Below are 18,147 nucleotides of genomic sequence, written 5' to 3' on the forward strand. Positions count from 1 at the left end.
TCTAGTCCTATATAATAAAAGAGAAACATGTAAATTGACTGTCCCTCTGCTGTGCTCACCAGCCAATCAGGAGTGAGTATGCAAATTAACCCGACAAAGATGGCGGGCCTGTGGGCAGCGCACATGTGCACAGGCACGGAGCGGCCGCTCCGGGCCAGTGCGCAGCATGAGGAGGCAAGGAGCAGCCTGGGTGGGGCGGGGGGCAGGTGAGCAGCACTCGCTGGCATCCCGCCCCTCCCAGGTCGCTCCGGATCTGTGGGTAGCACGCAGGGAGAGCCTCTGGGCAGGGGAGGCGGACCGGCAGAGGGCGACCTGTACTCCCCACATGGCGGTGGTGGCAGCCGTGAGCACGTCAAGCGGAGCCTGCGGACCGAGCTGAAGTAGCACCTGCAGGCCATCGGTGCAGAGGAGTGGCTGCGCAAGTCCCACCTCCTGGCCCAGAAGGTACAGGATCACAGGGACAGCCACCGTGGTGGGCCAGATTGACGTCCTCCTGGCCGCGCCACGGGGGTTTATGGATCTGCGAAGCCACAGGCCTCCGGTGCACACATCCTCTCCTCCCGCCCTGGCGTGCGAACATCCCCCAGCGTGCAGTCACCCTTGCACACCTGCAACAGTCCCAGACCAAGGCGCATGCAAGTTCCCCCCACTCCTCCGCCGCACTTCCATCAACCCCAGCATACCTACGTCCCCCACAGGACATGCACACGTCCCCTCTGGCATGCTCACATCCTTTGGAGAGTGTCTGGGTGTTCTGGGTGCTGAGGGTGGGCGCCTGTGAGATGACAGTGAGAGGGCAGAGTGGTGATTTCCTGTTCTTGCAGAGGCCAGTGCAGCGATGAGATCACCTCCATGGGGCTAATGCAGGTGCTGAGGCTGGAGCAGGTGCAGACAGACACACCTGGTGGGTGCGGGCGGCCCTTGCTCAGGTGCCTTCGGTCAGTGTTCAAGATCAGGAACCCAGAGGAGACGAGGAGTTCTGTCCTCTCAGTGAAATGGTGGGATAGTCGGGGCGACTGCAGAGGAGGAATGTGTACTTTGGGTGCCAGCGCCCATGAGCAAAGGCTGCCCTGACTGAGCCTTGCTCGCTTGGGGCCTAGCGCACTCCTGCCAGGCAGTGGGTGACAGGACGTGCTTTTCCGAGTTAATGAGAGAAAACATTGATTCTCCCACTGCCCGCGGAGGTGGAAAGTGGAGTGGGGAGACATGCGGGGAGTGAGCTAGGTTCCCTGTTGGGGGTTCCAAATCTGCCATTGGTTCTTTTCACCACTGACTAGAGATATACAGGGTGTCCCCCAAAAATGTATACACACTTTGAATACCTACTAATTCCAATGGGTTTAAGCATGAAAAGAAGGAAACAACAATGGAGCTGTCATCTGTTAAAAGTGTGGGCACAAACCCACAATCAGACATTCTCTGAGGGGTCCCGGATTGGAGAGGGTGCAGGCCAGACTGAGGGGCCCCCTTCCCTCCCCGCCCCCTGTGCATGAATTTCATGCACCGGGCCTCTAGTTGACATATAAGATAAAAGCTAGGCCTAAAGCAAGTTCCCAATATCTAATGGACACGTTCACTTAAAAAGACTGTGGGGCAATGAGAATGAAAAGTACATGGTAATAACCCAAATGGAGAATTGCAAAAGGAGCTGAAAGGACCTGAAAGATCAGCCAGTCCATACCTGTCATTTCACAGAATAATTCTGTGGTTAAAATACCAAGGGGGGTCGAGGGGTGGGGAGCCATTTAATGGTAACATTAACCTAAAATGTAATAAGCCAGTTGGGACCCGAGATCTTTCTGCTATATCTGCGTTTAGCACTAGGTGCTGCTCTTCTGCTATTTATAGACAAGCGTTTCTTTGATATGCAACAGGAGCTGAGCCTCCTAATTTGTGTTCTATTCTGCAAATGCAGAGTTGTTTATTTTTTTTTAAATATTATAATCTGCTGGAATATTACATGTTTCATTGAACTAACTTCATTTAAATGGTGTAGGCAGGGCATACTGAAGCCACTGACACAGCTGCTCTGGAAAGAGGTGATCAATACATGCCAGGGAAAGGCGACCCCAAAGTTAAATTTTTCAAGTTGTCCTAATTCAAATATTTACTTAAACTCTGTTTTTATGTTATGCTCAGTGCAAGGGGAATGACATTGTTAGCTGTGTGTTTCCTGGAACTGGCTATCTGTTCCAAGGCCACAGATAAAGCTTGTTTATAGAAAAACAAAATATGGAAAAAAAAGTTTAGCACTGTTCTGTTGAGGGTTTAATGCTCCCACACAGACCAAGTGGGAGAAAGGACAACTTTCTAGAACCTTTCTTTCCCCATGGCAACGGAGGACGGACGGAAATGCTCTAACCCCCTCTAGTGACAGATGAGTCATTCCTTAGATTAGTTCTGTAGTTCACAAGCTGAATGATAACACCACAGGGGGAAACAGGTCATGCTTCAAGACGTTTGTACTTTAGGAAGAGGGCAAATTTTTAATTCACATCTAAGTATCTAGGACATAAAGTTCAGCTATTAAGTGTAAATCTTTAACATGATTACTCGGTTCTTTCAACTTGGATACAATTTAGTATAAGCTCAGCATAATTGTTCAAATTCTACAAGTCACATATGTTATAATCATGTTTTATTGAGTTTAAAATCTTCTGGATATGTGTAACAAAACAATGTCTAGTATATTGTTGCCAAACATGCTATTTTTGTTTGTTTGTTTGATTTACCAATAACTATTTGTAATACCAATAATCAAGCAATGATGCTGATAACAGTTCCAGGTTTTTAGCAGAAAGGGAAGTAGAGACTGAACCCCAGAGTGGGAGCATCGTAACCACACTGCAGAGCTTAGAGTAAAGAGAAAGAAATAATTAATGCAAAGTTAGCGGCGAGGATCTATAATATAAACCAATGATTTTCAACCTTTTTTTTGTCTCATGGCACACATAAACTAATTACTAAAATTTTGTGGCACACCAAAAAATATATTTTTTGCCAACATCAGAAAAAAAACTAAAAGGTATAATTTTTTTCATTCGCGCCTGATGGCTATTGTTGTGTTGGCTTGTTGTCATTTTTAAATTTGATAATCTAAGGGAAAAGAGGTCAGTGAACCTGACTCAATAGTCAGGTATTGCATGTTTAAGAATTCTTGTGGCACACCAGTGTGCCAGGGCACACCTGTTGAAAATCGCTGCCATAGGCCTTCAATCTGGTCCTAAAGAGAAGGTTTCTTCTAATTTTGATAGTTTTGGTCTCAGGCTGAAAGAGCTAAGTACTTGGCTGAAGTTTGACTTTCTTATAAAATGTTCTCTTCACCTCTCTCTCCAGCACAAACACAGACCTTCTTTCTAAAGATTCTATTTCCTTTCCATCCTTTGAGGATACAGCTCTGCTTTGTGGGTTTTATACCATATTCACTTAGGATATTTAAACACAGGGCGAGCCCTACTTTTTCTCCCAATTCTCTCTTCACAGAGGTTCTCCTTCAATGATAATGTAAAGTAGTAATCACTGTTATTTTGGCCTGTCTTTTGTTAAGCTCCATAGTAAAGTGGGCAACTTTTCTAAAGTGATGGGTCAAATTCCTGATCCATGTTCTTGTAAACTTGGGGTGAGGTGTTTATGTGTTAAGAGAATTGTTTATTTCCTATAAAGGGGGAAGAATTTTTGAAAGACTCCGTTTTGGAAATCAGTGTTTAACCAGTGGCAGTAAGGAGAAGCACAGAGTGGTAGCCTGAGCGAGTTTCTGCCGTCTTTAGACCCACTTCTATATGGACCTTGGCTAGGTACGTCCAGGGGTGTGTGTGTAGGGAGTAAGACGTACTAAGGGCTTTGAAAATAGACTTTTACCATTCACACACACATACACACACACAAATCACAAAATGCTTGCCTTTGGTTTTCTTAATGCTAAATTGACCAAAGTTGCGGCGGGAGGGGGGTGGGGTGGGGGTGCTCTGTGTGTGTGTTTTAATATATTTTTATTGATTTCAGAGCGGAAGAGAGAGGGATAGAGAAATAGAAACATCAATGATGAGAGAGAATCACTTATTGGCTGCCTCCTGCCCCACACTGGGGATCGAGCCCACAACCCGGGCATGTGCCCTGATGGTGAATCGAACCATGACCTCCTGGTTCATAGAACAACATTCAACCACTGGGCCACACCAGCCGGTGTGTGTGTGTGTGTGTGTGTGTGTGTGTGTGTGCATGTTTAAAAACTGCTGAAAAGGCTCCTCTAAGGCCATGGACTAATCTTTTCCATCCCTTCCTATCCTCCTAGCAGGTTTCATTTGCATAGTTCCAAAAAGTTGAATATGGGCCCTGCTCTTGCTTAAAAATTGTTTCCAGCCTAGCTTAACAATCTATTTCAAGTTCATTCTAAGATCGAGACAAAATCGCTTTACCAAAGGCAAAGTAAAAACCAAATTCTTACCCTTTGCCTCATTTCATGTTTTATTATTCTATGTTTCCTAATAATAAATCTTATAAATATTAAAATCAGTACATGTTCTGAGTACTAGAGACAAATTCCTCACGACGAATGATAAGGCAAGCCATGATCCCCGGAAGACAATAATTTCATGCCACGTACAATTTACATGTTTTTCTCCTTTCTTGATCTAGTAAATAGAAAAAAACAAAACACCTGGAAAACATTATAGAACCCAACGATATGCATTTTTTGGGTCAACGATAAACCGTGGGCTTTTAATGCCCACAGCAGGGTCAGAGAGGCCTGAGCTGAAGCTTGGGGGTGTGCTCACTGATGTACAGATGTGCTACTAAAAAGCTTATTGAAGTCAAATATTATTAAAGTACGAGAAATGCCTGCCCATGACCCGCTAAGCCCACACATACTGCGAAGAATCCATTTTATATATTTACAATAATAATAACAATAATGGCAATAAAATCTTTCCTCAAAATCTGCTTACTTCTTTTCTTGTTAACTTTGGGCTGGAGAAGATAGTAATTATAAGAGAGACATTTCAACAAGCACGTACATTTTTGTCAAATACAAGAAGTATTTATAACATCAATTTAATTATGTTTTGAAAAACATGCTTATTTCGATTAGGCAAACCTTGTGCTCTGATTTCTTTATGGGAGAGATATGTAAGATTTAGGGGTGCACTTTTAGTGAGAAAGTCTTCCTTTCGAATACCCATATTAGTAGCTTTAGAATGAGTAATGGGTAGGTTCTCTCTAATATACAGGTGGTGTTTGAAACAGAGGATATTACTATAGCACAGGTGAGCTGCCTTTCATCACTTTCCTCACGATGAATGAGAAGGAACTATGTTCATTGAAGTGCCTCCCATTTCTTTTCAGATTTTTCATAATAGTTCAAAACGCTCTGATTCCCTAGACCACACCGTTTCCCGCTGGCTTTACTCCCACCTGCAGAATTGCAGGGCTCGGAGCCAGTTCTCCTGTGTCCCTCTGGGAGTCTGCTATTCCTGCAGCGCAGGCTCCCACACTCATTTCCTCCAGCTGCCTCTAGGCGGCCCTGTGCCCCGTGCCTTTCTCCAGCTGCTGAAGTTAACTCTGCAGCTGCGTGTCCTTGGCGGAGGGAGGGTCGCAGTCTGGTCTAGCACATTATCTTTTGACCAAGCCTCTGGCCTTGACTCTCCTACCATGGGAGTTTTCTTTCCCAGGGGAGTCCTCAGCCTCATAAAATACTGCTGGCTCTGGAAGCTTGCTAAGCATGTTTGAATTTGCTGTAGTTTAGGCTGGCCTGGGGGCCACAGTTATATCAAGATTGGGACTATTACTATCAGTCACCAACTATTTTATGCTTAGCATTCCCACTCTATAGAAAGATGATAGGGAGAAAGAAAGGGAGGGAAGAGGGAAAAAGAGAGAGGGGAGAGAGAGGGAGAGGGGCAGTGGAGGGGAACAGACCAAAAAAAAAGGAAGGTAGAGGAAGGAGGGGAGGAAAGGAGGAAGGAAGGAAGGAAGGAAGGAAGGGGGAGGGAGGAAGAAAGACAGAGAAAGAGATTGAAGCTCAAGAATGCGGAAGGAAGGAGGGGGAGGGAGGGAGGGAAGGAGGGAGGGAGGGAGAGAGGAGACAAAGAATGACTGCAAACTTTATAAGATGACTAATCAGAGAGCCTATCTGATGCCAGCTGATAGACTTTTGGCAAACAGTCAATCAACATCAATCAAGCCAGCCAGCCAGCCAGCCAGCCAGCCAGCCAGCAAACTCCTCTTATAGATGTCATTGTAAAAAACACCTTCTCTGCCCAGGACCAAATCCAAGTTCATGGTTTTAGGAAATGAAGTAGAAAACTTCTATCCATTAACCTCAAATTCAGCTGTGGCCTGGACTTTATAAACAAGCTTAGCTCTGACAATTGTTTAAAGTCTTTGTGCAATATTTTTTTTACAAATACTCTCATGGGGGAGGAAGTTACAAGTTAGGGAAATTATATAAGGTATCTGCTCTTTAGCCAATCTATGTATTAGGTCCAAAGAAGAGTGTGAACTTCTAGAACACAAGCAGCCATCGTATTGTTATACTGGAGTTGAGGAATGTCTCCACAATTCTCTGTGATGAGCAACATCTCTCCTTGCTCCCCTCCCCCACTCAATGCAGTTGGGGCAATAAGGGCACACATATACAAGTAATAAAGGTTGTCATCTAATCAGAGAATGGGGAAATATTCTTTACCTTGTTCTAGGTGTGACACCTTTATTTTTTTAATTATATTTTATTATTTTTAAAAATATATTTTATTGATTTCGAAGAGGGAGGGAGTCGGGGAGAGAGATAGAAACATCAATGATGAGAAAGAATCATTGATCAGCTGCCTTCTGCACGCCCCCCCACTGGGGATCGAGCCCACAAATTGGGTATGTGCCCTCACTAGGAATCTAATCGTGACCTCCTGGTTCATAGGTCGATGCTCAACCACCAAGCCACGCCGGCCGGGCTGTGTGACATTTTTTTAATACTACCTAGTATCACGGTATCTTTGGGCCACCCATTTTATTGAGTGTGCAGTCAACTAAAGCACTGAGGTCTCTCATTGAGTCAGCTCTCTAGTTATCTCCCATCCATAAATGTAGAGTTGATTTGCTGAACTATACACTTACCACTGTTTAACTTCTTGGTTAAAACCCACTCTCCTGTTCTATTGCAATCAGTGTGAATCTTGATTCTGATATATTGCCTCAGTTTCCATCTTCAAATTTAATAAACATAAATTTGTTATTTACATCTAAATAAATACATGGAGCTAGCTGGACTCTTGTGGCAATCCACAAAAGTCATTGCTCCAGGTTTACAGTCACGCATGATAATAAACATTTTTGGATATGCTTATGCAATCAACTTTGGTTCCACATAAATAAAACAATCAGAAAAACCATGTATATGTATTCTTTTCATTTACCAGCCCCGGCTTGTTTATAGTAACTAATTACTAGGGCACTCTTGCTGGCTCATTGTGATTCTTCCTCATCAGAAAAAATAATATTCATGAATAGTTTTTTCTTTATTAAAGTATAAGTGGCTCTTTGAAAACTGGTTTTCAAAATACTAGTAAATGCATACAGAAGAAAACAAAAGCCACAAAAATGTCACCTCCTATGACTGTAAACAATTTGGGTAATTTTCTTTCATCTTGCTTTCTCTCTATGTCCATTCCTGTCTCCCTCCCTTCCCATGCACACACTTTATTCAATGACCTCCACCGTTCACTCTGTGCCTTCCCTCTCTCCAACTGAAATAATTGGACAATAACCACCTGGCACTTTGAGGAGATATGGGCACACAACAAAATCATCAAAAAAGGGTGAGAGAATTTGTCCAAGAGTTGGAAGACTAACTGTAAAATTGAAATGTCTGCATGCATACTTACAGAGTAATTATTCTTGAAACAGGTCAGAGGAAAACAAGGAGGGCTGAGGTGTTGACTTGGAGTCATCACAGCCAGGAGCAGCCCAAGATCAAGACAACACAGCCTCATCCAGTCACCTGCACAAGGGAGCCACCTGGGTGTCAAGTCAGTGCCCAGGCGTTCTTGCTGCTGTCCAGTGGAAGCCACCAGTCAACAGTGGCCAGCCAATGGTCTTTCTTGCAAGATATACTCTTCTATGGTCACCACTCGACACAACTTTCTCTTCAATGGCCCCAAATAATATCAGAGGAACAGATAACTCAACTCTCATTAGCTCAAAGCCTTACCTTTTGAATGAATTTGAGGCCCAAGTAAAACCATTCCCATCTGCCTTCCAACATAACCCCTTCAACATGTATATGGTTATATGTACACCAGCACACCTATAGCTATACCTATACATGTATATGGTTATATATACACCAGTACACTATAGTTATACCTATACTCCTATACTTACATACCTCTGTGTACCATCAACCTAAGGTTTTGCCAATGTAGCTACCTGGTAAAGTAAGGTGCTGCCATCATCCCCACAGCTGGAAATCTACCAAAGCCCTTCTCACCCATCCACTATGCTTTACTATTCAAGGTCAACCTCTCTCACTGCTCTGATTTTTGATGCCCTCAGGCCTCCCAGTACCAGGCATGGCAACCCAACAGCTGCTCACAGTGTTGAGGTGGAGGGATTTTTGGTCCATATAGCTTTTTCTCCTTAGGTGCACACAAGCTTTGAGATCTCTTTGTGTTTTACTTTATTTTATTTTATTTTATTTTAAAACTCCTAGTGAAGTAAAATATTTTGTCATTCACTTATTTGCCATTTAATTTTCTTTTTTGTAAGCTGACTGTATAGCTCATTTTTCTGTGTTTTTTGTTGTTGCTGTTGTTTGTTTGTTTGTTTTATGTGCCCCTAAATTACAAACCCTTTTCTCAATTGGTTGGGAAATAACCTCTGTAGAGCAGTGGTTCTCAACCTTCCTAATGCCATGACCCTTTAATACAGTTCCTCATGCTGTGGTGACCCCCAACCATAAAATTATTTTCATTGCTACTTCATAACTGTAATTTTGCTACTGTTATGAATCATAATGTAAATATCTTATATGCAGGATGTATTTTCATTGTTACAAATTGAACATAATTAAAGCATAGTGATTAATCACAAAAACAATATGTAATTACATATGTGTTTTCCGATGGTCTTTGGCGACCCCTGTGAAAGGGTCGTTCGACCCCTAAAGGAGTCGCGACCCACAGGTTGAGAACCACTGCTGTAGAGGTCAGATGCCCTGAAGTCATGAAAGAGTCTTAACTAATTTCCACATGGAATAAAAATATATATATACAGGTCTAGCTTATGTCTTCCCTTGACTACCTATGGAATTCCCACTTTAGTAGCTTTTCTATCAAAATTCTGAAACCTTAATAAATCCTGGGGCTCTTTGTGGCTCAATTCTAATAGTCATGGTCACAGAATCACAGTCCAATAACCACAAGTAGTACTTTTAGAAGATTTCTGATATTTATATATCACAAAGACCAAACAAGGGAATACGGTTCATACCACCAGCAACACAAGGCTCCAGCCCCTTCATGCAGCCACATAAGACCCTCTTGGCCCATGCTCTAATACTTTCCCTCTACCTTACTTCCCACTCAGGTTTTCTTCCTCTCTCTTCCCTACTCTCTCCTACATCTTCATCACATAGATTAGCTTAGCCTCTGTCTGTGTCCTCTCCCCTTTATATCTCCCTCCCCTGTCTACTTCCTTTCTACCCATTCTCCTTATTACAGATCACAAAATACAAGGATAAATAAGTTGACTAGGCACATTCACACCTTGATCAATTTTGTTCTTGTGACATTTGGAACATTTGACAAAGCCCACTGCAGCCTGCTAGTACCCACAGGTCTCTGATAGCACCAGGAACCACAGTTTGCACCTGCATGGAAATACCTCTACATCAGTGAGCTAGTAAGACTTCAACCAATTGACTCCAACCTCGCCAAGGACAATCCTCCCTGTCAACGTTGGCCAGCTCCCAACTGCAAATGCACAGGTCATTCCTTCTCTCATGTGCTGTGCTTTCACTCCTTTGTCTCATCAGCTCCCAGGGTGGTCAGTGTGTGTAATAGGTCTTTTTGTGGTAACATGAGGAAAGAATGCCAAATGCGCATGAGAGGAGAAATTTAAACATGACGGTAAGATTTTATTGTGAACTAAGGGGAATTAATACTCCCTCAGGGACCGAGAGGATGGGCAGGCCCAGCACTAACCTACCTTTGAAGCTTTCTCACTGCGCTCTGTTGCCTTATAAGCCAACTTCTCATCCTGAAATGCTTACAGAACAATACCATATGTCTTGCACTCCTGCGATGCTATTACACTCCGTGCAGCCTCCTGGAAGAAGGCTACTGTGGGATTTGGGGAACGTACCTTTGGATTATCAAAGTTTGTCCCTCTTTTGGACAAGACCTCTTTGAAATAATTTTATCTTCAGTTTAGAGATGTTTGTGACTCTCCTGTTGATGAGTGTGAATTACATGCAAAAGTTACAAGGCAATAAAAGAGGGCAGCACTTAATGAATGTTTGTTGAATTAATAGTAATATTTGTATGGGACCAGTTGCAGATATTCTAAAAATATTAAGAATAAGTTGTGGGCTTAGATGGGACCCAGATCCATAATACCAAGTACAATCAGTGGACCAATGCAGGGCCCAGGGTATGCGGAAGGTGAGATGAGAGGGTCCTTTGATGTGTGAAGAGAAAATACCCCCTACCTTCAGAATAGAGAAGGTTCTGACAAAGGCCCTTAAACTGGGCTTCTGGCCTATATGTCATTCTAGACCCAAAAGAGGGATCAAAAACCTTCAAGTACCCCAAACTTTCATCTTGGAACAGCTTGAGTTCTCCTGCTGTCTGCCCATCTATTGGTAACCCCAGGAAAGCTGTCTAGGCTGTTCTTTCTTCCTTGAGGATCCCTTCACACCCACCACACAAAGTGAGCTTGTCCTTCTCCATCTCCTTCTTTCTGTCCTGGGGGCCTTATGTCTCTGCTTTTAGTTCTTAAAGAAGCTTTGTTGGGAAACTGACTGTTAAAGAGGAAGCAATAAATAAACTTCAGTAGGATTTTTAAATTTAGACCTTTCACAACCACTCATTCAACCATTTCCAACTTTGTCTCTTCTGGCCTGCTGCTATCCTTGTTTCAAACTTCCTGAATTCTTAGCTCCTTTAAGTGGGCTCTCTGCGTTACCTGTCAGTCTTGTGCTTTGGCTTCTCCCCTCATGCTTTATCAAAGATCAAATTGGGCTTCCGAGCTCTGCAGTACTTGGAATAGTCCCACCCTGGCTCTTGGCCAGTCTGTTTCTCTGGACCCCATTGTGAGCTCTTCCTTAGTCAGGAGGGTGCTGGAACAATGCTAAGTGGTCTGGAGACAGTGTGGAACTCTCCTAGATTCACACTCTTGTTTCCCAATTGCTAACCACCCTTTTAACCTTATTTAAAATCCCCTACATACCAGCATCTAGCACCTTCTCATTTTCAATTCTTGACCTCCAGATTCATGTTTCATTTTGAGTATGGGTTTTAGAACATGACTGAAAGTCTCAATGCCAACATTCGCCATTATCTTTAGTGCCTTCAGTATCCATGTGAATGACCCATCAAATACCCCAGCTTCAAGTTTTTTGATCTCTTCAGCTGTAACCAGTCTAAAGACCTGGTTGGCTTTAGCTGCCCACTTTCATGGCCCAGGATTATCTGTGGCCAGCTGGACTGGATCAGTTATAAATCTGAAGCAATGTGAAGGGGCATAGAAAAAGTGATGGTCACACTTGGTAAAAGAAGGTAAAGGCTATAGTCTGAGAAATACCTCAAATCTAAGGGGCTAAGTGTAGGGGCAAAGAACATGAACAGCAATTAAACTAAGAACTAAGGTATGATTATATTTTATAGATCAGGGTGATGAATTCCAGGCCATTGGCATAAATGTATTTACACACACACAATTGTGAATGAAACTTCAGGGAGTTTATAGACTCCAGATTAAAGATCATCATCTTGAAGGATAAAATTCAAATTAGAAGCATACATCCAAGACTCTTAGGATATGGTTCTACTCAGCCTTTCTTCCTTCTGCCCCTATCCTTCCCAAATGTTATTTTGATTCACTTGAAGTTTCCTGAATGCACCATGCTACTTGTCAATCTTTCCTCTGCTATTTCCCCTTTCTTCTTCCCTACATTTCATTTTCAAAATTGATAGCTGCCTTTATAATTATTCCCTAGCATTCCCTCCCATCAGCTGGTGAAATTTGTTTCCTGAGTTTTTGTTGTTATAAGGATAGTGGAGTAACATGTTTGGGTAGAGGGTCTGTAATTCAAAGTTAGCATGGAAGTCAAATAAATTGTCCCACCAAAGAAATTATATATTTACTAGAGGCCCGGTGCATGAAATTTGTGCATGGGGGGGGGGGGCCTTCAGCCCAGCCTGCACCCTCTCCAATCCAGGACCATTCAGGGGTTGTCCAACTGCCAGTTTAGGCCCAATGCCGGGGATCATGCCTAAACCGGCAGTTGGACATCCCTCTCACAATCCTGGACTGCTGGCTCCTAATCGCTTACCTGCCTGCCTACCTGGTCACCCCTAACTGCCCCCTGCCAGCCTGATGGCCCCTTACTGCCTCTGTGTGCTGGCCTGATCTCCCTTAACTGCCAACCCTGCCGGAATGCTCACCCCTAATTGCCCCCCACTGCCCACCAGGTTGCCCCTAACTGCCCCCCCCCACCAGCCTGGTTGCCCCCAACTGCTCCCCCACCAGCCTATTCACCCCTCACTGCCCCCTCTGCCAGCCTAATTACCCCCCACTGCCACCCCTGCTGGCCTGGTCACCCCTCATGGCCCCCCCCACCAGCCTGGTCGCCCCACGCAGCCTGCTTGTTCAGTCATTTGGTTGTCCCTCACTAACCCCCCTGCCAGCTTGGTCATAGGCAGCCATCTTGTGAGGGCGTGAGGGTTAATTTGCATATTACCTCTTTATTATATAGGATAATAATATAAGCATAATATGGTAATTAGACCAGATGGCCCAGGGCTGTGAGGGAAGCCTGGGTCCCAGGTGCCAGAGGGAAGCTGGTGCTGGCAGCCAGGGGGAAGGAAGGCCTACTCTTGCACAAATTTTGTGCATCAGGCCTCTAGTGTGTGTGTGTGTGTGTGTGTGTGTATATATATATCACATATGTAAATAACATATAGCATATCAAGGGTGTCCCCCAAAATGTATATACACTTTAACATCTGATAGCTCAATTTTTCAAAATTTCTTTTTTTTATGTTTTAATTGATTTTTTTTTTTTAAGAGAGAGAGAGGAAGAGAGAAGGATAGAGAGGTAGAAACACTGATCAGCTGCCTCCTGCACGCCCCACACTGGGGATTAAGCCTGCAATCCCAGCATGTGCCCTGACCAGAAATCAAACCACATCCTCTTGGTTCATGGGTAAACACTCAACAGCTGAGCTACACCAGCCAGGTCTGATAGCTCAATTTTGAAAATGAAATGAATTTTAATAAACACTGCCTTTATAATTATTCAAAGAACATGTATACATTTTTGGGGGACACCTACATATGTTATATATAAATATATAATACATAACATAAATATTACTTGTAAAACATATTTATATTTTATAATATACAACATAAATATAAAACATGTATATTTATATGTAAAACATTTTTATTTTATAATATATAACATATATAGATATAAAACATATGTGTATATATATATATTTCATTTTCCACTTTGTCCTTACAGGGGATTTTTGACTTCTGGGACCACTCTGAGCTCAACTGAAGCTGAGAGCTGAGAGGTTTCTGAGAGTTACTTTTGTTATATCTGTGGTGTGAGGGTAGGGGTGTCTTGACTGGCCTTACAAATAGCCTAAGGCATGAGTTTGAAAGTGGACCTTTAATGTGCCAGATTGCACAAGTGTAGACCAGCAACAATTTAGTAATAGTGTCCATAGGATAAGATTTCTGCTGGAAAATGAAAAATTATGCAGGGAGATGAAAATGTTTTCAAACCCCTTAGCTGTTAGTAAATGTTTGCCAAGGAAACACTTCCAGAACTCTCTGGAGGTTCTAAAAGATTAGAAGGCACATGGGCAGGGATCCAAGTGGCTCTCACCCTGGGAAGTTTTGCCATTCTTACTATCATTAAAGAAACCTTTATAACAAGTCCTTTCATTTCTGTTCTAAGTATAAACATTTGCTGGTATAACAAACGTAACTTTCTAAATCTAAACTTAAATAGGAAAGTGCAAATTCAAATAAATGTTTGTAGAAACATTTTACTTGAGAAATGCAAAGAATAATGTGTAATGAAGTCTGAAACTAGATGATTTTGAAACTAAAGGTGTAATATATGATTTCAACCAGCACTACAGTTATGAATTAAAATGTTGAATTGGTTGTATGTTTATGTAGATCAGGGGTGGGGAAACTTTTTTCTGTCAAGGGTCATTTGGATATTTATAACATCATTGGTGAGCCATGCAAAATTATCAACTTAAAAATTAGCCTGCTATATTTGGCCAAACATTTAATTAACTCATCCCTAATGCCTTGGCAGGGCAAGACCAATTGTTTTCATGGGCCTTATATGGGCCCATGGGCCAGACATTCCCCACCCCTGATTTAGGTGAAGGCTGAGTCAAAACTTGATGGGAAAGAAATTTGTCTTTAATTTTGAAATAAGAATATTTATGGTAGAGGAATTGGTCTAAGGGTGGTAGAACAGGGCAAAATTGCAAAAGCTCCAACTTGTATTTCATCAAGAAATAGAGCATTTGCCTAGCTGAAGATAAAAAATGCAGCTGTAATGGAGCTGATTGACCCCACTAATGTCTTCACTAATTCATCTTTCCATAAACTTGATATTGTCAGAGCATAACTAATTTCCTTACTGAGTAAGGCTCATCCTGAGTATTTAGTTCTCCTTCCTTAGTTTTCCTTAATATTGGTTTCCTTTTATTTATATCAAGATGCAGATTCCGACCACTTGCAACACCTACATGACTATCACTCAAGTCCATCCTTACTTGGGCTGTGGCTTTGTCTTCATGCTTCTACCCTCACCCCCATGCAATTTATTCTCCATACTAGAGGCCTGGTGCACAAATTCGTGCACAGGTGAGATCCCTTGGCCTGGCTTGCGACTCGGCCGATTAGGGCTGTCTCGCCCAGTCCCAATTGGGGCCGATTGGGGCCAGCTGGCTGGTGGGAGGGACCGTGGGAGGTTGGCCAGCTGCAGGAGGTTGGCTGTGGGAGTGCACTGACCACCAGGGGGCAGCTCCTGTGTTAAGCGTCTGCCCCCTGGTGATTAGTGCACATCATACAGACCAGTCAACTGGTCATTCAGTCGATGGGTCGTAATAGTCATTTAGGCTTTTATATATATAGATAGCAGTTAGTATGGTCTTTCTAAAACAAAGTCAGATTATGTCAGTCTTTGGCCCAAAGCTTTTCACATCAATAAATGTTAAATTCAAACTCTTTTTTCTTAGGAACTTGTTCCATGCCACCCTCGGACTCATTTCTATCACTTTGCTCCTTGCTCACTCCTCTATTCACCTTTGCCTCCTTACTCTCCCTTGAAAACACCAAACACATTTCTATCTCACGGCCTTTATACTTCCTAGTCCCTCTGCCTGGATGCTCTTTCCCCAGACATTTACTAGTATTTGCAAAGCTTGTTCCTTTTCTTCTGCTCCAATGTCACCTTTTCAGAGAAGCCATCTCTGTCAATCTCCTTCCATCCCACCCAGAAGTCCAGGTCTTTTCTTTACTCTGGTTCATACTTCTTCATAGTACCCATCATATGCTGACATATCTCAGGTCTGTCCTTCTACAGAAAAGCACAGCATTCATCTGTTTCGTTCATGCAGTATCTTCAGCTACCAAAAGAGTGCCTGCAATATAGTGGACCTTATGACTTATAAATGAGCAAACCCACCCCAGAAGTCCCGGTCTTTTCTTTACTCTGGTTCATATTTCTTCATAGTACCCATCATATTCTGACATATCTCGGTCTGTCCTTCTACAGAAAAGCACAGCATTCATCTGTTTCGTTCATGCAGTATCTTCAGCTACCAAAAGAGTGCCTGCAATATAGTGGACCTTATGACTTATAAATGAGCAAATACTTATAGTTGCTTCCCCCCACCTTCATGCATGTAATCTTCCTTAAATTATCCTTAATTCCAAATAGATAAAAGAAGTCACAAAATGCCATACTCTGAAGCATTTTCTCAGTTTGTTGAGATCTTGCTTCCAGGCATATCCTCCTTTTGGCTCCAATACACATTTATCAAAATTCTCTACAGATTTGGATGTTCTTACATTGACAAAATCTCAGAAGATGTGCAAGATTTGGAAAAATTACAACAGCCAACAATCAGTAAATCTCTCAGAGGAATAGAAATAATTACATAGTCTATCTAAAATTTATCTGTGGCAGTCCATCACTTAAGTTTATCTCTAAGCAACACATGACCTTTTCCTATTTTATTTCTCTAGCTCAAAGAAAGCAGAAATTCAATCATTATGAGGGCACTTACATAATTATATTTCTACTTATAGTTAAAAGACCTATTGTTGTAGGTTAGTGCCAAATGGTATTTTTTTTTATGTCACTTAGGAATTTGGGATGCAATTTTATAGCCTGCTGCTTCTCAATCAAAAGCACTATAATTCTGAAGACAAGCTTGTAAGAGTGCAGTTATTTGTGTGTATAATACCAAATCATCTGTGATTAATAAAACTTGAGAAAGAAGGGGAGGCAAGGGGATTCAGCCTTTCAGTAACATGCTTGTCTTACACTTGCCAAACTTCTCTTAGGCAATCCTCTCTATGCTCAGGGGGCCTTGTGTTTAATTGTAAAAATCTGTCAGTATCATCGGATTTAAAAGACATCAATCATGTCTGTCAACAAGGAAAGAGTGACGGCTGTGTGACTCTTCTATCATTAGGAAAAGATGTGCTCAAGAGAGAAAAATGTAGGACTGAGCAACTATAGGTTACAGGAAAACAGAGTTCCAGACTATAAGGTCACCCACCCACCCCCACTTTGGACTGGGATATTGTATTTTTCATTTCATGCAGTTCCATGTGTGGAGTAAGACATTATGTAACTTGGCCGGTCTTGGCTGTGCAATATCCAGTAAGTGCTTTAAAGTGGCCATGGTTATTAACCATTTGGTGCATGTGGACACGATTGCTTCCTCTGGCTTTGGCGAAAGGCATTATTGTGTAATGAGGCTAGAGCTGGCCTCTGTTCAAAACTATGTTCCAAAAGGGCTGCTAGTCCAGCCACATGACAACTGGTTCTCTTTTTCTTAAGACTTTATTTTAAGCAGACTAAAAACATCAAACTTGCTATATTTGGGCTGTTCCGTGGGTGCAACGGGGATTTTCCATGTTTTACTCTCGATTTGTGATTTTATGCTAAGATTTCTAAATTATACCTAGCTGGAGCTTTAAAAGACACCAAGACACAAAGTCCAGTCTCCTGCATTGTAAATTGGGTGACCTTAGGCTGCTTGCTTCACTTTTCTGGTTTCCTTATCTGTAAATCAGCCATAACGTCTACTCTAGGCGTTGGAAGAAGGTTTACAAGTAAAGCCCCTCCTTTAAAATTGTCACCTCAGGCAAGTCATTTCACCTTTGTGATCAGCTGTGTCCCTACATGTAAAATGGGCTAACGGTACCTACTAGCTGCAATAGATGAGAATTTGATAATAAAAGCAAAGTAGAACAGTGTCTTGGCGCATGGAGGCTCAAGAGTACCTGAACTTAATGATACTAAAGCTAATTAGCATCCCCTAGATTGATGCTGTTGACTTAATGAAAGGTTGGGAAAAGAGAGACTAGAAAACCAGGACCGGGTCAGAGGCCGGGTGACCTGAGCCTGTCAGCTCCGTGGGGGTGACAGCCTGCACTACGAGGCACCCGGACTGAGAACCGCCTCGCCCCACCCCTGCCCGGGCGAATCCGGGTGGTGAGTTCCGGGCGGCCGCGGAACCAGGTCCCAGTGCAGGCCCTTCCTCCTTCCTCGTCCCGCGTCTCCAGCGGTGCCCGCTGCGCCGGAGCCCCGAGATTCAGCCGCCCCCACACAGATGCCCACCCACGGCCTCCTGGTCCTCCAGGTAGGAGCTGCGC

At 42.9% G+C, this 18,147-nt stretch overlaps 1 protein-coding gene across 1 annotated transcript in view; it reads left to right on the top strand.

Annotated features, from left to right (window-relative positions):
* The first annotated feature begins 17,919 nt into the window (after positions 1 to 17,919).
* Positions 17,920 to 18,147, top strand: part of PLD1 (phospholipase D1, phosphatidylcholine-specific) — a 220,151-nt gene continuing 219,923 nt past the window's right edge. The window contains exon 1 of the mRNA XM_005860878.2: positions 17,920 to 18,134. The gene's annotated coding sequence lies outside the window, so the exon portion shown is untranslated. The remainder of the gene's footprint in view (positions 18,135 to 18,147) is intronic.

This window comes from Myotis brandtii, unplaced genomic scaffold (genome assembly GCF_000412655.1).
Source record: "Myotis brandtii unplaced genomic scaffold, ASM41265v1 scaffold1423, whole genome shotgun sequence".
NCBI lineage: Eukaryota > Metazoa > Chordata > Mammalia > Chiroptera > Vespertilionidae > Myotis > Myotis brandtii.